The 17,129-nt window shown below is 43.7% G+C and overlaps 1 protein-coding gene across 2 annotated transcripts in view; it reads left to right on the forward strand.

The window, feature by feature from the left end:
• LOC147882890 (C2H2 and C2HC zinc fingers superfamily protein) overlaps positions 1-17,129 on the forward strand; it is a 41,610-nt gene that overhangs the window by 10,328 nt on the left and 14,153 nt on the right. The window lies entirely within an intron of this gene.

Below are 17,129 nucleotides of genomic sequence, written 5' to 3' on the forward strand. Positions count from 1 at the left end.
CACACAGTGGGGCTCTCGAGAGTAGTTCATCTTTTCTATCTGAGGTAGGGATCAATAGAGGGAACCAAAACTCACTTGACTAACAACGTCAACATGATGGCTTATAGAGTGGCTTGATCTCTTTGGCATGGGCGGTTGGCAATGAAGTGGTAGACCACATGCATCCTAGCAGTACTACAATGTTCGACCACTCTTCCATAATTATGTGTTTGGAGCGCTCAAACTTGGATTGTTGAAGACACGAAGGATGTCATGCAAAGGAGTAGTAAGCTTTGTTGAGTTGGCACTCAATTGTTAGGAGGTATTGTGAGAGAGGGAGAGAGGGCTCCATCATGACCTCGTCTTCATTGAGGGACATAGGGAGCAACACTGCTCCTCATCATGGCTAGCTGATTGGCATGAGTGCGCTAGATTGGAATTACAGGCTGCTAAGGGCAGGTGTACAAAGTACTCCTACCATTCTTCAAGTGCTAGATGGGATGATGAGCTGAGGGGGCTGTTGGGCCTAGATCACCAAGGGGATAGCTCTAGATACATACATACATACATACATATGCGTGAGAGATGAGATAAGCCAAATATCTTCTCTATCCTCAAAGATATATTGGAGATGACAATTGCCCAGTAGATCCCGTTGCAGTAAGGGATTGGGAACTACGTGACGCAGGGGCTGGTACGACTACAGATTCAGTTGTCCTCTTGCAGATACAACATTTTGTGCATGGACCATCCCAAAGGACATGTACGAGGTAAACAATTCTTGACCAAGGTAGATTGTATAGCATGCACATGGATGAGGGGGACTTAGTTCAAGAGCACATCACGAAGATGAAGGTGGTGAAAGATCAACTCTCCATGGTTGGTCAAATGACGGATTCGCCAAGGATGGCTAGGGTCTATTTGGCATGCTCCTCACAAGTTACTAAGGATTTGTTACAACCATGATTCTAGGGCAATGGTCAGCATCGATGACTTTTGAGGAGTGTAGGAGGAAGCTCAGGAGAAGAAATATGATGGATCCGATGACAAGGCCTTCAATGTCAACGACAAGATCAAAGGCACAGGGAAAGGCAAGCCTGGTGACGGCACGTCCAAGAAGAATGACAAGTTTGAGGATGATGGGGATGCTTCTGATGGTAACAACCAGAAAAAAAGAGAGAACCAAAAGAAATGCTTCTACTGAGACTAGCAAGGACATTCCGCAAAGGACCGCAAGAAGAAGGCTAGGGAAGCTTTTGAGGGCCTCCATGAGGTACGTGGCTTGTTTTCAGAGCAAGTATTCAAGCAGGTGGATCTACGGGTATGTATGTTTTATGTATACTTATAGTTCTTTGCTTCATGTTTCTCAAGTTAGGAGATGTTTTGAGGGCGAGTCTTCTTGGAAGGCAGAGAGGGAAAACTTGGTGCTTCTTTGAAGCTTGGGATATGTTGAACCGGTTGAAACCTTCATGGTGGAGATAGGACATCTACAGGTGGAAGGCGTATGCTAAAACTAGAAGATTACCTACTTGAGAGCTCATTGGGAGCTCATGGTCCAGGTTCTTTGGAGATACACTTGGGTTGGGAGATCTATGTGGATCAGTGAGTAAGGTCTCATCGCTCAAGTTGGTTTCTTGGTTGCGGACTTTGATAGAGTGGAGATAGGTTGAAACAGACCTTGAGAGCGCGGTGCTTGGCAGACTCCATGCTGCTCACTGATTATGAGGGGGACAGCTGGATGATGGTTGCACTAGGAGTGCTCAAGATCACTGGCAGTCTCCTGAGAAAAGGTGGTGGTGTCATAGACCTATGTTATCGCCAATCTAGTGTACCAGGGTGGTTTGATCGCACGGAACGGACCTGGAGGAGCAAGAGTTGCAGGTTGAAAGACCAATGAATAAGGACTACTCCAACTTGTTCCAGAGGGCTTCTCCATGGGAGCCAATGGAGCATCTACAGCGATGGTGTTCGGTTTAGAAGGTCAGAGAGCATGGGGCACAGAGATAGAGTCTGCCCACAGGGATCTGACAAGGAGTGCAAGGCTGCCACATGAGCAGCATGAAGTCTGCCATGTGGGCAGCATGTACAGCACGAGAAGAGGGATGGATCTGTGCAACTGCCATATGGCAGTTAGGCAGAGTGTGCAAAGTTAGATCAGGGCTGTGCACAGGTGTCCAAGGTATGAATGTAAGCAGGAGATGGCTGCCCAGCAGTCAGCTACAAAAGGAGACTGTGCTAGAGGTGGTTGGGAGCTGCAGAGTCCAGACATCAACTAACCTTCAAAGAGAGTTTCCGGACTTTCTCATAAACTCGGGAGGGGGAGTATGTCCAACATGTGTCACGGTCCTAGCTACTTCTTATTGATGTCTAGGGTAGGTAAACAACAAGAGAAACATGATCCTTAAAAGTGAGAGAATTATAAGAAGGATATCAGAATGTGCATGAACCATATTTGACTTGTGCTTTAGGCGCACAGGACTAGCTTAGGAAGCCTGAGGAGGCTTGGGGCTAGGTAGGTGATTCTCAGGTTGAGTTGAAAGGGCACAAATGGATTAGGGTTCGAAAGAGGGTTTTTGCTATTTTTGGCGCACTGGGCTCGAGCCTATATAAGGAGCCTAGTGGTTCAGTTTTCAGTGGTGCAAGTTAGAGCAAACTCAGCTCTTCCTTGCCATTCTGGATCTTGGATTGTGTTGCGGACACGCACATGCTTCTAGCGTAACACATAGGGCACCTGGTGGTATGGGGCGCCAAGCTGTTTGAGATTTGGTTGGGAGATGTACCGGTGTCTCAGCTTGTTGCTTTGAGGGGTTTTTAGGAGCTTTGGGTTCGTGTCACTTGCTAAGGCCAACTCTCCTCACAGTAGAAGCTAACCAAAGAGATAAACAAGATAGTGCCCAGGAATCACACAATGTCAATTTCAAATCCAGTCTCCTTTCCGTGATGTGTACTAGTGTAGAGAGAGAGGTGCAGACAGTAAATTAACAATGCCGTGTATATAGATAGATAGATAGATAGATAGAGAGAGAGAGAGAGAGAGAGAGAGAGAGAGAGAGAGATTCTTGTCAAAGGATGTACCAAATCATATACAAAAGAAAGGGCACAATGTACCTATCAGCAGGATGCTGAGTAGATGTGGACCCCTGTGATAACCAAAACTGTTCTCCTCCCTCCTCGTGGCACCTTCAAAACAGACAGCTTGTGTTACTCTCCTAGAGCTTCTGTGGGCCTCGTAATGGTAACCTGCAAATACACCTTCCTGCTGCTCCCTTGGACAGCGTATCGTAAGGCAGAGTTCGCTCCTGGATTCTTGACCTTCTTGCTGCGGTCTAGCCAGCCCAATGGTGAGACACAAGTCTCCCTTTGAATCTTGTCCTCCTTGCTGCTGTGTAGGCAGCCAATGGTGAAGGTCTTTTGCAAGTCTTCTGGTTCTCCTTGCTGCAGTGGTAGCAGTCAAAATTGCGGCACCGAAGTCTCTACAAACTTGAATATGGAGTGCCCCCTTTGGGGGCCCTTTTATAGGGCTGTATCCCTCCAAATTCAGCCGACTTTCCCACAGACTGGACCAACCCAGTCTGTAGATGTGGCCGACCTGTTCCTGGTCTATAAATGACCCTAGAAGCTGCTCTGTTGTGTTTCATTTCTGCTCCCTTCTGTTCTGCTCCAACTGCTAATGCACCCCAAGAAGCCTCTACAGCTCCCCCGTTGTGTTTCATTTCTGCTCCCTTCTGTGCTGCTCCAACCTGCTCACACACCCCTGCAGGAGGAGCTGCTTCAATAGGAGAAGCTGATGCAGAAGGGGATATTGCTGCAAGAGAAGCTATTGCAAGAAGAGGCTACTGCAGGGGGGTTACTACATGAAAAACTGCTCTGAGGATGCTACTGTTGTGGAAGAGCTGTTGCAGGAGGCTGTTGTTGTTGCAGCAGATCTGTTGTTGCTGTTGAGGGCAACAAGCATACTATCAATGCAGAGAGACGTGAGTACAAACAAGTAGTCCTCAGGGATACAATAGAACATGATTTGGCCCAGCAAGATGGATCCCTTATAAGATACGCATCTATTCCAGTTCTTCTTTGACTTCAGCAGGAACTGATAGAGAGGCAGTAGGAGCTATAAAAAGCAGACATAGTAGCTGGTGGACGGGCAAAAAGATTGTGCATTCTTTCCCTGAATTCTTCAGCAGTGAGTGCTTCTCAACGAACCTTTTATGAAACGCTGGAAGGATCTGCACGCGAGGTTGGTCTCTTGAAGGGATGCACAGGAGGAGACATGATCCGATCCACTGAAGCAGCAACGACGTTTGGTCCAGCAGCAGAAGGAAGTGGTGATGCAGGGGGAGCTGAGTGTTACGGAAATTATATTTCTGGTATATCTTGCTTTGGACATTATTATTTTAGTCAAGTGTGACTATGGCAAAGTAGCACCACTCGGCGGGGGTCCTAGTGGATACTTTGTGTGGTTAGTTGGGGACGCTTGACTAGCTTGTATTTTGCCATGCTAGATGGTTGGTATTGTGGGTGATTCCATGTTAATACTGATGTCGCTAGTGTTATTGGTGTTGTGCTTGATTATTGTGTTTTGAGCGCGGTTATGTTGGGATCGGTTGATTCGGTGATTCGTTCAATCGATTGTTAATAACTAATGTAATTGGCGGCTTGAGTACAGGTGATGGAACTCATAGCGAGGATTGGAGTAAGTGCGAGGGTTCCGATCGAGGTGTCGCACAGCGCATTATATATGGCCATGGGCCAATTTTGTATTTGCTTTATTATTGCAAGTTTGAGCAATGTATTTTGTAGTGGACATAATTCATTTTTGGGCCCTAAGATGGCTATGTAAAGCAAATCCCTCATTTTGGAAGAGGGATAATTTCGGCTCCTTGGTGCTTTTATGAAATATCATAAATACTCTAGATGAGGAAGCGTGAGCCACTCATTTAGGGGGGGGGGGGAGATTGTTCCCAGTCTGCTGTCGTTTTCGTGGTGTGATTGTGCTCTTCTTCTCCAATTGATTAAGTGATGAATTTGTGTTGAAGATAATTACCTTTAAGGTTTCAGTGGTATTAGGGCCTTGGTGACGTGTGGAAATTGAAAGAGAGAAGTTTTGTGGAGGATTCAAGAGGATGTGTGCAGAATCAGAGCTCGTGAATCGTGGGGAAAGAATCTCAAAGAAAGCGTGTGTTTTGGAGGCCAACAAAGCCTCATCTACCGTGCCTCCTTCAAAAGGAAATTCCAAGGAAGCCTTGTCTGTTGTGTCTCCTTCAAAAAAAAATTCAAAGGAAGCCTCGTCTGCCGTGCCTTTAACTCCTCTCTATCTAGCCTTGGAGCAAGCCGCCGCGAACGTTGGTACACACCACCCGCCTGCACTGTGCAGAGCTACAAGGAGACCTTGTGCCATCCGTTCGCCTTGGGCCGTGCACCCATTTCGACGTAGCCTCTTGCCTCGGGATCTATGCGTGCCCGCTGCAGACTCTCCTGGAGTCTCTCTGTCTGCGCCCGTAGACTTACAGTTACTGCCGACTGGCAGCCTGGCCTCTGACTCGGCACGTCGTGCAGCCCTGCAGTCTCATTACATAGAGGCCGCCTCCTTTGTCTCTGCCAGCCTACGTAGCCGCCTACTCAACCTCTGGTCCTCTGCCGTCGCGGACAGCAAACAGCAGCGGCGCAGCCCCATCATCTTTTGGCCTCCATGCCCTACTCCTCTATCCACACGCCCGCGTCAATGAAGTCTTAATTCACAGTCTCTTTGCTCAACTGCCGCTCTGTGATTTCCAGACTCAGGAGCAGCCTCTGCAAGGAGTTTTACGCGTGTAACGTTTTTCTTTTCAAGTCAAAGTTTTCCTTTGACCATATATATGGAGCAAGGGTAAAGGACCTAAGGTTCAAAAAGGCCTCTAAGGAATTTATTTATTTTAAAAAAAGAAAAAAGAAAGAAAAAAAAAAGAGAGAGCTCTAAAGTTCAGCAAAAGAAGCCTTCCTTTTGGCAATCTGGAACACAAAGTGCGAGGCCACTCCACCAACCAACAAAGGCGTTTTTAAAAAAAGAAGAAAAAAAAGAGAAAAAAAGAAGAGGAAATTCAGCAAGCTACGAGGCTCAACAAGGCGATCGGAGCTCAACAAGGCGAAGACCACAGCCAAATCTGAACGCTTGAATCAGAAGTCTCCTTTTGATGGCAATCCCATATGGACAGACAGACAGATAGGTAGGTTGATCGAGACCTATATCTATATTTATCTATCTGTGTGTCTGTCTATTTGTCTATAAAAATATGCACATACGTGTGTGTGTGTGTGTGTGGGGGGGGGGGGGTGTGGAAATTCTAGGAGAAGACTTGTGCTCCTCCCTTAGCTCCTCATCACCCCTCTTCCGGTCCATCTCCTTCATGCATATATCATGTGGTTCCAAACATGTGATCAGAGAATATCATATTCACCAACAGGGACACTGAGTGCGTGTGACCTGATATTATGAGCAAATAGTGTGAATTCTCTTGCTTCATTGATGGAATAAGGACGGTACCAAGCTTGCTGCACATTGATCTTGTGATGTTCCCAAGGTTCTGCTATACGATGTGCTAGAAGGCGATTGGAACCAAGAAAATCATTGTGCAATTAATTGGAGATCGGTCGAGCACAAAAACGACTACAAGGGACATCATCGGTCACATATCTCCCACTCTAGTCTTTCTACCTCCGATCAAAGAGCGAGATAAGTGATTTCTTTTGCTTTATATTTCATATACTTAGTATCTTCCGCCATCCATTTCTTACCATACACTCGAATCACACTTTTTCATCCGTTTAATTTCTCATACACTTAGTATCCTTATTTTTCTCCACTCCGCTTTATTTGTATTTATCACATTATCATGGCGCATCAGCCACAACCACCCACGCTTCAAGAGTAGTTAGACGCACTTCAGGCACAGTTGGCCGATGAGCGTGAGCATAGGGAGAGATTGGAAAAGAAAATCAATGGTAAGAAAAGGAAGAGGCATTCATTTGACGATGAGTCATCCGACGATGATTCCGACAATGATCCTATCATCAGGACAGTCAAAGCCACACTGAGAACATATAATACGAGAAAGGAGAGTAAGTTAAGTAGAAAAGCTTTCTCATTTTAAAATTTCGATGGAAAGAAAGAAGCACGTACTGTTTTGTCTCGGATTAGTTAGCTAGATGATTACTTTTCAGGGGATAAATTCTATGAAAAAGATAAGATTAAATGTGCTGCAAATCATTTGGTGGAGAGTGTTGCACTTTGGTGGAACATCACTAAGCACAGTAAAAGGTGACCAAAATCTTTGAAGTCTTTTCAAAAGCTCATCAAGAGAGATTTTCTTTCCTCACATTTCAAAGCAAAAGCCAAACAACAGTGGGATACTTTCAGGCAATTCGATAAGGAAACGATCTCCACATACGCTGATAGGTTTTGGCAAACGTTGATCCAGTTACAGTCCATAGAGAAAGTTAATGAGCGAGATCAACGCAGGAAGTATGTGGCAGGTCTAAAATCTAAGTTGAGAGCCGAGATTAACATGTTTCATCCTCGCTCACTGAACTCTGCGATTTCTCTTGCAATGAATTGTGAGAGGAAGAATGGGATCCCAAAGGAAGGGAAAGATTTGGAACGGCATGTACCCTTTCATAAGAAAAAGAGATTTGATAAAAAGCCCTTCTTTAAATCTAAAAATGGTTTTGCTTCACAGAAGACAGATTCTTCTTCGAAGCCGAACGGTGGAAATTTTTCGAAGAAAGAAATAAGGTGTTTCAGGTGCAATAAGATGGGACACATAGCCACCGAATGTCCCGAAAGAAAGAAGACCCCGACAACGAAAGTGCACATGATCGACGACAAAGCAACCAAGCAAGAGGGAGGTAAGTATAATTGTCATGCTCTTCTAAAAATGAAAGGTTTCATTAATGGCAAAGAGGTTGTTATTCTACATGACGATGGTAGTACACATGATTTCATTTCGGAAAGAGCCTTAGCAAAGCTAAACCTAGAGTCTTTCCCATCTAACTATAAGGTCAAAGTTGCTTTTACCAAGACAAAGTACAATTGCACTAGAGAAGTTAAGAATCTTGAAATTTCAATCAAACCCTACAAGGATAGACGAGATTTTCTAGTGGCACCCTTACAAGGAGTAGACATCATCTTAGGAATGCCATGGAGACATCAATATAATCCTAAGATAGATTACGATTCACACCAGATGTGGATTGAGAAGGACAGACAAGAGATATTTCTAAAAAGCTCAATGAAACGTGAGATCAGTCCTTTACTCAACCACACACAAGCCAAGAGAGCAATTAGAAAACGTGAGAAGACATATCTGATTTTGGTGAATATGGTAACGGCTACTTAGCTAAACATTAAGCCTACCCACCAAAAGTTTCTTTCTCAGTTTTCTGATTGTTTCTTAGAGGATTTACTACCTGGACTACCATGTTCTCGACCTGAAGATCATAGGATAGAAATCCTATCGGGCAATACTCCACCTTGCAAAGCTCCGTATAGAGTCAACCAACTAGAGAAAAAGGAAATTCAAAAGCAAGTGGAGGAACTGATAGAGAGAGGATTGATAAGACCCAGGAGTTCTCCTTATGGAGCACCTGTCTTATTAGTCAAAAAGAAAAATGGAACCTATCGAATGTGCATAGACTATCGTGCACTAAACAAAATCACAGTGAAGAACAAATATCCAATCCTTAGGATTGATGATCTTTTGGACAAATTGAAAGGGGCCAAGGTCTTCAGTAAGATAGATCTCAAATCTGGCTATCATCAAGTTCGTACGGTAGAAGAGGATATATGCAAGACTGCCTTTAGAACTCAAACGGGACATTATGAGTTCCTAGCTATGCCTTTTGGGCTAACTAATGCTCTAGCTACTTCTAGTAGAATGATGAACCGAATCTTTCTTAAACACCAAGATTGTGTGGTAGTATTTTTTGATGATATTCTGGTGTTTAGCAAAGACATTGAGGAGCATAAGGAACATTTGAAGCTAGTCTTTTTACTCTTGAAGGAAAATCAATTGTACATAAATCTTGAAAAGAGTAGTTTCTTTCAAGATCAGATAGAGTATCTGGGTCACATTGTATCCGCCGATGGGATTCGAGTGGACCCAAAGAAGATTGAATGCATAGTCACATGGCCTAAACCCCGAGATATACATGAATTAAGATCATTCTTTGGATTGTGTAGCTTTTATAGAAAGTTTGTCAAGAATTTTGCATACATTGCACATCCATTGACAGACCTTCTTAGAAAAGCTAAGCATTTCTTATGGATTGGGTGTCAAGATAAATCTTTTATAGCTTTGAAAGAAGCTCTCACACAAGCTCCTATGTTGCAACTACCTGATTTCTCTAGGCCATTCTTTGTAGTTGTAGCCGATGCTAGTGGATATGGAATTGGAGCTGTGCTTATGCAGGAAGGACATCTAATAGCATAAGAGAGCCGCAAATTAAAACGAGCGGAATGAAATTATAGCACATATGATAAAGAATTAACTGCTGTTGTGGATGCCTTACGAATGTGGAAACATTATTTGATGGGAGTTGAGTTTCTTATCAAAACCGATCAGCAAAGTATCAAGCATTTGTTGACTCGGTCACTAATATCCGATAGGCGCATCAAGTGGACATCATTTATACAGAGTTTTCAGCCCATGATTCAGTATCAACCTGGAAAAGAAAATATAGTTGCTGATGCTTTTAGCAGAAAGCCAAGTATTAATCACATCACTGCTGTAGAGATCCAGCCTTTCGAAGGTATGAAGAATTCTTATCAAGGGGATCTAGACTTTTTCGATATATGGAACAAATTAGAGAATAATAATTGAAATCCTATGTTGGACAATTCATGCAATGATGGATACCAAAAGAAATTATGCATCACTCGACCCTTTAGGTAAATTGTAATGGAAGAAATGCACCAACCACCATAGCAAGAGAATTTCATTGGCCTACTATAAGAAAAGATGTGGCTAAGTTTGTAGCCGAATACATTCACTTGCCAGAAGATCAAGAGTTACAAAGGAAAGACCCCAGGATTGCTAATGCCTTTGCCTATTTCTACGCAACCTTGGGAACAAATATCTATGGATTTCATAACAGGTTTTCCTACTATAGCGAATCAAAATGATATGATTTGGACAATAGTAGATCACTTTAGTAAGCAAGCTTATTTCATCCCATGCAAGAAGACTTTAACAGCTCAGCAAGCTGCACATTTATTCATCAAGCATATCTTTGTTCATCATGGCTTGCCTAAGATTATAGTGTCTGATCGAGATTCAAAGTTTTGCAGTAATTTCTGGACTGCATTATTTCATAATCTAGGCACTAAGTTAGATTTCTCATCAGCTTTTCATCCAGAATCGAATGGACAAACTGAAGTTACAAATAGTACTATTCTGGATATGATAAGAGCTTATGCGGGAAGTCAACCAAAGACTTGGGACAAATATCTTCATCTCTTACAGTTTGCTTATAATAATACTCCTCATTCTGCAACTGGAAGAGCATCCTTTGAGATTATCTATGGGAAGGTTTTACCTATTCCTATCACACGATTGACCCATAGAGTGGAGGCAGCAGATGCATTTACCCATGACTATCAAAATATTCTCAAAGAGGTTCGAGAAGCCATTGCAATCGCGCAAGAGAAGTACACAAAACAAGCTAATAAGAAACGGAAACACATGCTTTTTAAAGAAGGTGATTATGTACTTCTTCGGATTGAGAAAAGAAGATTGAAGAGTGTTGAGAAATGGCCAGTTAATCAAGATGTCCCCTCGTTTTTATGGACCTTTCAAGGTAATTCAGAAAATCAATGATCTAGCTTATAGGCTTGAATTACTAGATAATTGAAAAATACATAATGCTTTTTATATTAGCCTCTTAAAGCCCTTCAAAGGACCTTTACCTATTCATCTTGTTTATGAAGAGGCTCCATTGATTATTAATGAAGAAGAAATTCTAGAACCCGAATGCATTATTGATCATCAACAGACCTCAACTCGAAAAGGAAATGTCTATACTAAATACTTGCTCAAATTTAAGAATCATCCGAGAGATGATGCTCAGTGGATGCCTGAGCGGTTCTTTCGAACTTTTCCAGACCTCATTAGTTCCTATAATCAAACACGCAACTGAGGTCAGTTGCAATCCAAGCAAGAGGGATGTTACGGAAATTATATTTCTGGTATATCTTGCTTTAGACATTCTTATTTTAGTCAAGTGTGACTATGGCAAAGTACTCCATAGGAGCGCACCGGACGCGGCGGGGGTCCTAGTGGATACTTCGTGTGGTTAGTTGGGGACGCCTGACTAGCTTGTGTTTTGCCATGCTAGATGGTCGGTATTGTGGGTGATTCCATGTCAATACTGATGTCGCTAGTGTTATTGGTGTTGTGCTTGCGCGATTATGTTGGGATCGGTTGATTCGGTGATTCGTTCTATCGATTGTTAATAACTAATGTAATTGGCGGCTTGAGTACATGTGATGAAACTCATAGCGAGGATTGGAGTTAGTGCGAGGGTACAGATCGAGGTGTCGCACAGCGCATTATATATGGCCATGGGCCAATTTTGTACTTGCTTTATTGTTGCAAGTTTGAGCAATGTATTTTGTAGTGGACATAATTCATTTTTGGGCCCTAAGATGGCTATGTAAAGCAAATCTCTCATTTTGGAAGAGAGGGATAATTTTGGCTCCTTGGTGCTTTTATGAAATATCATAAATACTCTAGATGAGGAAGCGTGAGCCACTCATCTAGGGGGGGGGAGATTGTACCCAGTTTGCTGTCGTTTTCGTGGTGTGATTGTGCTCTTCTTCTCCAATTGATTAAGTGGTGAATTTGTGTTGAAGATAATTACCTTTAAGGTTTCACTGAAGAGGGGTGGGGAGGAGTCGGCAAGACAGAGGGGGCTGGGGCCGGAGTTGGGGCTTGGGCTGGGGTTGGGGTGCCACTGTTCCGCAGGAACTCTTCTTTTTCGGCTTCCACCAATTCAGCCAGCGCCTTGGCTTGGTCGAGTTGCGTGAATTCTTCATTTGCAAGTTTTTCTTCAACCTTGAAGCAGTCTTGGGCTTGAGTGTGCAGAAGGCCAAGTTTCTTGACGTGAGCTCTTCGTTCCTGTGGTCATGCATAATGATTCAAAAACACTTTTAGTATCTATTAGAACATTATTAAACAGTTTATTGCATCTCTAAAGCCAAATCGACCAAAGTGCTAAGGCTCTGATAGTGAGTGCTACTGTCCCTTTTGCCTAGGCACCTGCATATGATAATTTGGCACCTCAAGGAAAGATGAAGGACTTCAAAGAGGCCGGTGTAGCCATAAAATTTGAGACATTTAGTAGGGTGACGGATAAACTCAAGGCCTTGACCTTTTTGCAGCAGTTTGATGCAGCCTACATAGGAGGGAATTTCACGGAGTCATCTAAAATACGCCGGGCTGCAAGTTTTCTAAAGGGGAATGCACTTCAGTGGTGGACCAAGTTTTCTAAAGGGGAATGCACTTCAGCGCTCTAGCTCCCCTGTGATTTATTCCGTGGTGCATATTTATTTGCCAATTTGCTGTGTATGCTATAATTAAGTGGATCCTACCACCCTTTACGTTGTTGAGGCTGGTTTCACCAGCTTGAGATCGAGAGAGAACTCATAGCTCTACGTGAAATCCATGGTAGCTCCCCTGTGATTTATTCTGTGGTGCATATTTATTTGCCAATTTGCTGTCTATGCTGTAATTAAGTGGATCCTACCACCCTTTACGTTGTTGAGGCTGGTTTCACCAGCCTGAGATTGAGAGAGAACTCATAGCTCTACGTAAAATCCATGGTCACAGAGAAAGCCAAAGCTGATCTGCAGGGGGTGGAGTTACAAAGTCACCTGACCAGGATGAAACAAAATCAGCAGCAGCAACTTTGAGAGGAGAAAGAAAATCTGCAGACGTCACATACAAGGTTGCAAGGGGATCTTCTTGGGCTACAGGCTGAACTTTCTACTCGTTGATCCAAACATGATCATTACAGGTATGACTCCCATTTATACAAATCAAAGTATGAAGACTTGCGCAACCTTATGGACATTATAGATGAGGAGGAGCAGACCAACTCCGGAGCCTCCACATATCCACTGCCACCATCGCCTCCTACCTGACTTTTATCCAAGAGCCACCGCAAGCAGTGGTTCCTAGATCTACCACTATTGGATGTCTTTCTTTTCAATTCCCTTGGATTTTGGATCTAGCAGTTTTGATGTATTCTCTTTCAGTTCTACTTCATTGTATATAGACCATGGTGTGTTCGATCTCAATTTGTACTTGTAATTTTATAGTGAGATCGCTAGCTGATCTCGCAGGATTGACCTGCGCCATAGGCCTGAGCATCATGAAATTGTATAATCAGGGGCTGCTCTTGGATGGGGTCTCTCCCTACCCACCATGTCCTCTCGAGATTGTGCTCAGCTACATTCAGTGTAGTGGCCATGAAGGCCATCGCATCTGTCATCGGTGTAGCCTCAGTGCGCGGGATCCCATGGACTCTGATGTTGAGAGCCTTACTGGCGCTGCTGCTCCATGAGGGTAGCCGGAACGGTTGCCCTTGCAGGTTCTCGTTTGGCCACGTCGACCCATCTGGAAGTCTCCTCAATTACAGATTGCATGCTCGCAATCTGTGCCTCAACAATTGGAGTGCTCTCTGGGACTGTGCGTATGGTGGTGACTTGAGATAGAGTGAGTGCTACTGTCCCTTTTGCCCAGGCACCTGTATATCATAATTGGGCACCTAAAGGGAAGAAGATGGACTTCAAAGAGGCCGGTGCAGCCGTACAATTTGAGACATTCAGTGGGGTGCAAGATAAACTCAAGGCCTTGACCTTTTTGCAGCAGTTCGATGCAGCCTACACAGGAGGGAATTTCACAGAGTCATCCAAAATACGCCGGGCTGCAAGTTTTCTAAAGGGAAATGCACTTCAGTGGTGGACCACTATGCTCATGCAAAACACGGCACCAAACACGTGGGTAGGTTTCAAGCAAGTGTTTTCAGCCGCGTGGCTTACCACGACTTTTGAGGTGGGTATCACGACTGCTTGGCATGAGCTGAATTCCAATAATTGCCGTAATTTAGAGGAGTATAACAACAAGTTTTGGGCAGCTTTGTTGCCCGTTAGCTCCTACTGGCTTGTTCCTTTCACTGAGCAGGTTAAGAAATATTGTTGCGGGCTGCCTAAGGAGTTGAGAGACTACTGCACGAAGACTAAAGTCTCCAATATGTCTCAGCTTATTGAGAATGCTAGCATGGCATATGCTTTGATGCAGGGGAGGACTTACGGGTTCAAAGGTGGATAGAAGCAGGAATCTAAGAAGGATGACACAGATAAGAGACCTGGGTTTGGATTTTCTAAAATAGAAAAGAAGGCTAATCATCAAGCTGCGTTTGTTGCAGGGAGGCGACAAAACAATAAAAAGGCAGCTGTATATTTGAGTCCGGAGGAGCGGAAAACTCTCTATGAGGAAAAGAAATGTTTCAAATGCAAAGAACTAGGTCATGTGTCTCAGGATTGCCCAAAGTGGAATGAGGAGAAGGCTGATGCAAGCAAAGGAGATCAGAAGGGGAAGAAACAGAAGGCCATGGCTGGTTTGATGCCTGATGTGATCAATGAACAGCCCCAGGGTGAGGAAACTGAGTTATGCAGAGTTTGGGGTAAGGTTCGGGATCAAACAACCCTTGTTTTCTTTGATCCAGGTGCAAAGCCCAACTTTATTTCTCAAGAGATGGCAGCGAGATTGTGCATTCGAGCTGAGGAGATGGGACTGAGCTGTGAAGCTGGTATGGCTCACCCGGAGTTCACCACTCTTGTCACACCTATCATAGGGAAGTTGTGCTTGCATATTCAGTCTTTCGTGGACAGCGGAGACTTTTATATTATGCCACTTGCAGGTTGTGACATTTTGTTGGGTATGCCATGGATGCATTATTGGGATGCGATGATCGAAGCCAAGAAGAGAAAAGTAACAGTTTTGCATAAGGGGAAGACCCATGTAATTGACGCAAAATTAAAAGGGGAGTCTGTTTCAGTTGTAACGGCTTCTGCCATTAATTCTATAATGAAAAGTCATATTTCTGCGTACATGGTTTTTGCTAAAGAGATACCCTTTGTAAATGAAGAGCGTACTGTTTCCCGTTTGGAAAAGCAAATGGCTGTTTTTCTAATTGAATTTTCAGATTGCTTTTCTAACGAGTTGCCCAGTGAGCTTTCACTAGAAAGGCCGAAGGACCATGGGATTGACATCATACCTGGCAGTAGTTCACCCAATAAACCATTTTACAAAGTTAGTGCGGCGCAGCTGGAGGAGATAATGAGTCAGGTAAATGAACTTTTGGAGAAGGGGCTGATTCAGCCAAGTTCATCGCCTTATTGCTCTCCAAGAATCGCTTCCCTATACCCAGGATAGATAATATTCTAGATAGGTTGAAGGGGGGAGCTGTTTTCATCCGCATTGATTTGAAGAGTGGGTACCATCAGGTTTGCATACGTCCAGAAGATGTGCATAAGACGGCGTACATGACTTATTTTGGGTTGTATGAGTTTTTGGTTATGCCTTTCGGACTCACTAATGCTCCTGCCACCTTCAATCGTATAATGGACAGGATCTTTCGAGACCACAGAGCCTTCATGGGTACATTCTTTGATGACATGATTGTGTTTTCGAAAGATGAGGAGGAGCATCGGAAGCATCTCGCGATTGTGTTCACTGAGCTCAAGAAGCATAGGTTGTTCATAAACCCCAAAAAGAGTGAGTTTTTCATGGCTGAGATTCATTTTCTGGGGCATATTGTTTCCAAGGATGGGGTTCGTATGGTTCCAGCTAAAGTAGAAGCAATACGGAGTTGGCCACAACTAAAGAATTTGTACGAGGTTTGTAGTTTCTTGGGTTTGTGTTTCTACTACCGTCGTTTTATCCGTCACTTTGCAAAAATTGCAGCCCCTATGCATGCGCTTTCCAAGAAGGAAAGACCTTTCTAGTGGACACAAACGGAGAAAGACTCTTTTGAGGAGTTGAAGCGTAAGCTTACAACAGATCCGGTGTTGATTTTGCCTGACTTGAGGAAATCTTTTCATGTGCATGTAGATGCTTGTGGTAAAAATGGTATTGGAGCTGTTCTCACTCAGGATGGGCATCCTGTAGCTTATGAGAGTTGCATTTTACAGCCAGCTGAGTTACATTTACAGATTTATGAGAAGGAGATATTGGCTGTACTTCATGCTTTATCCACTTGGAAACATTATTTATTGAAAGCTGATTTTACAGTACAGACGTATCATCAGTCTTTGCGCTACTTCTTGATGCAATCTAAGCTGTCTGAGAAGCACATGAGGTGGGAAAACTTCTTGTCAATGTTTCATTTTCAGATTGTACATGTGCAGGGCAAGAAGAATGTGGTTGCAGATGCTTTGTCCAGGAAGCCATAAGTTTCAGCTGTGATCACAATAAGTTGGATGTAATGAAGGATTACTATGTGAAAGATGAGCACTGAAATATATGACCAGCTGAATAATGGACAGAGGCATGAGCATTATGTGCTTAAGGATGGGTTTATGATGATGCATGGCAGGTTGTGTGTAACTAAGCAGCTAAGGCAGAAGGTCATGAGAGAATGTCATGATCCACCATATGCAGGACATCGAGGTATTGATGCTACAGTTAAGGCGGTGGAGCATTTCTTTTATTGGCCTGTAGGCCATCCTCTGGTGGTTCTAGTGATGCTCTATAGGCCATGGTATGTGCCTTGTAGGCATAAATAAAGACACTTATAGTGTTAGTGTCTTTTAGGCCACATAGGACACTTAGTCCTAGGTCTAGGTACTTGTACCTTGTATTCTTTTGTTTTGGATAATCCAAGTTTGACGTGACAGGTGTTCTTCTGCGACCCTTTGCTACCTGCACTCTCTCTCTTCTATACGATCCTATAGTGGTATCAGAGCTCAGGGCTTGACTTGTCTTCCTGCTTCCGGTCTTCCTGCTGCAACTATCTGTACTTCTTCCGTACATCTGTACGTACATTTGACACTGTACAATAGTACCTACGCCATCGTATGTTCGTACCTTCGCTCGTACAGGACTGTACGTGCATCG

The sequence above is a fragment of the Dipteris shenzhenensis genome, chromosome 29 (genome assembly GCF_047967505.1).
Source record: "Dipteris shenzhenensis isolate YYH24624 ecotype China chromosome 29, Dip_SZ_1.0, whole genome shotgun sequence".
Taxonomy (NCBI): Eukaryota; Viridiplantae; Streptophyta; class Polypodiopsida; order Gleicheniales; family Dipteridaceae; genus Dipteris; species Dipteris shenzhenensis.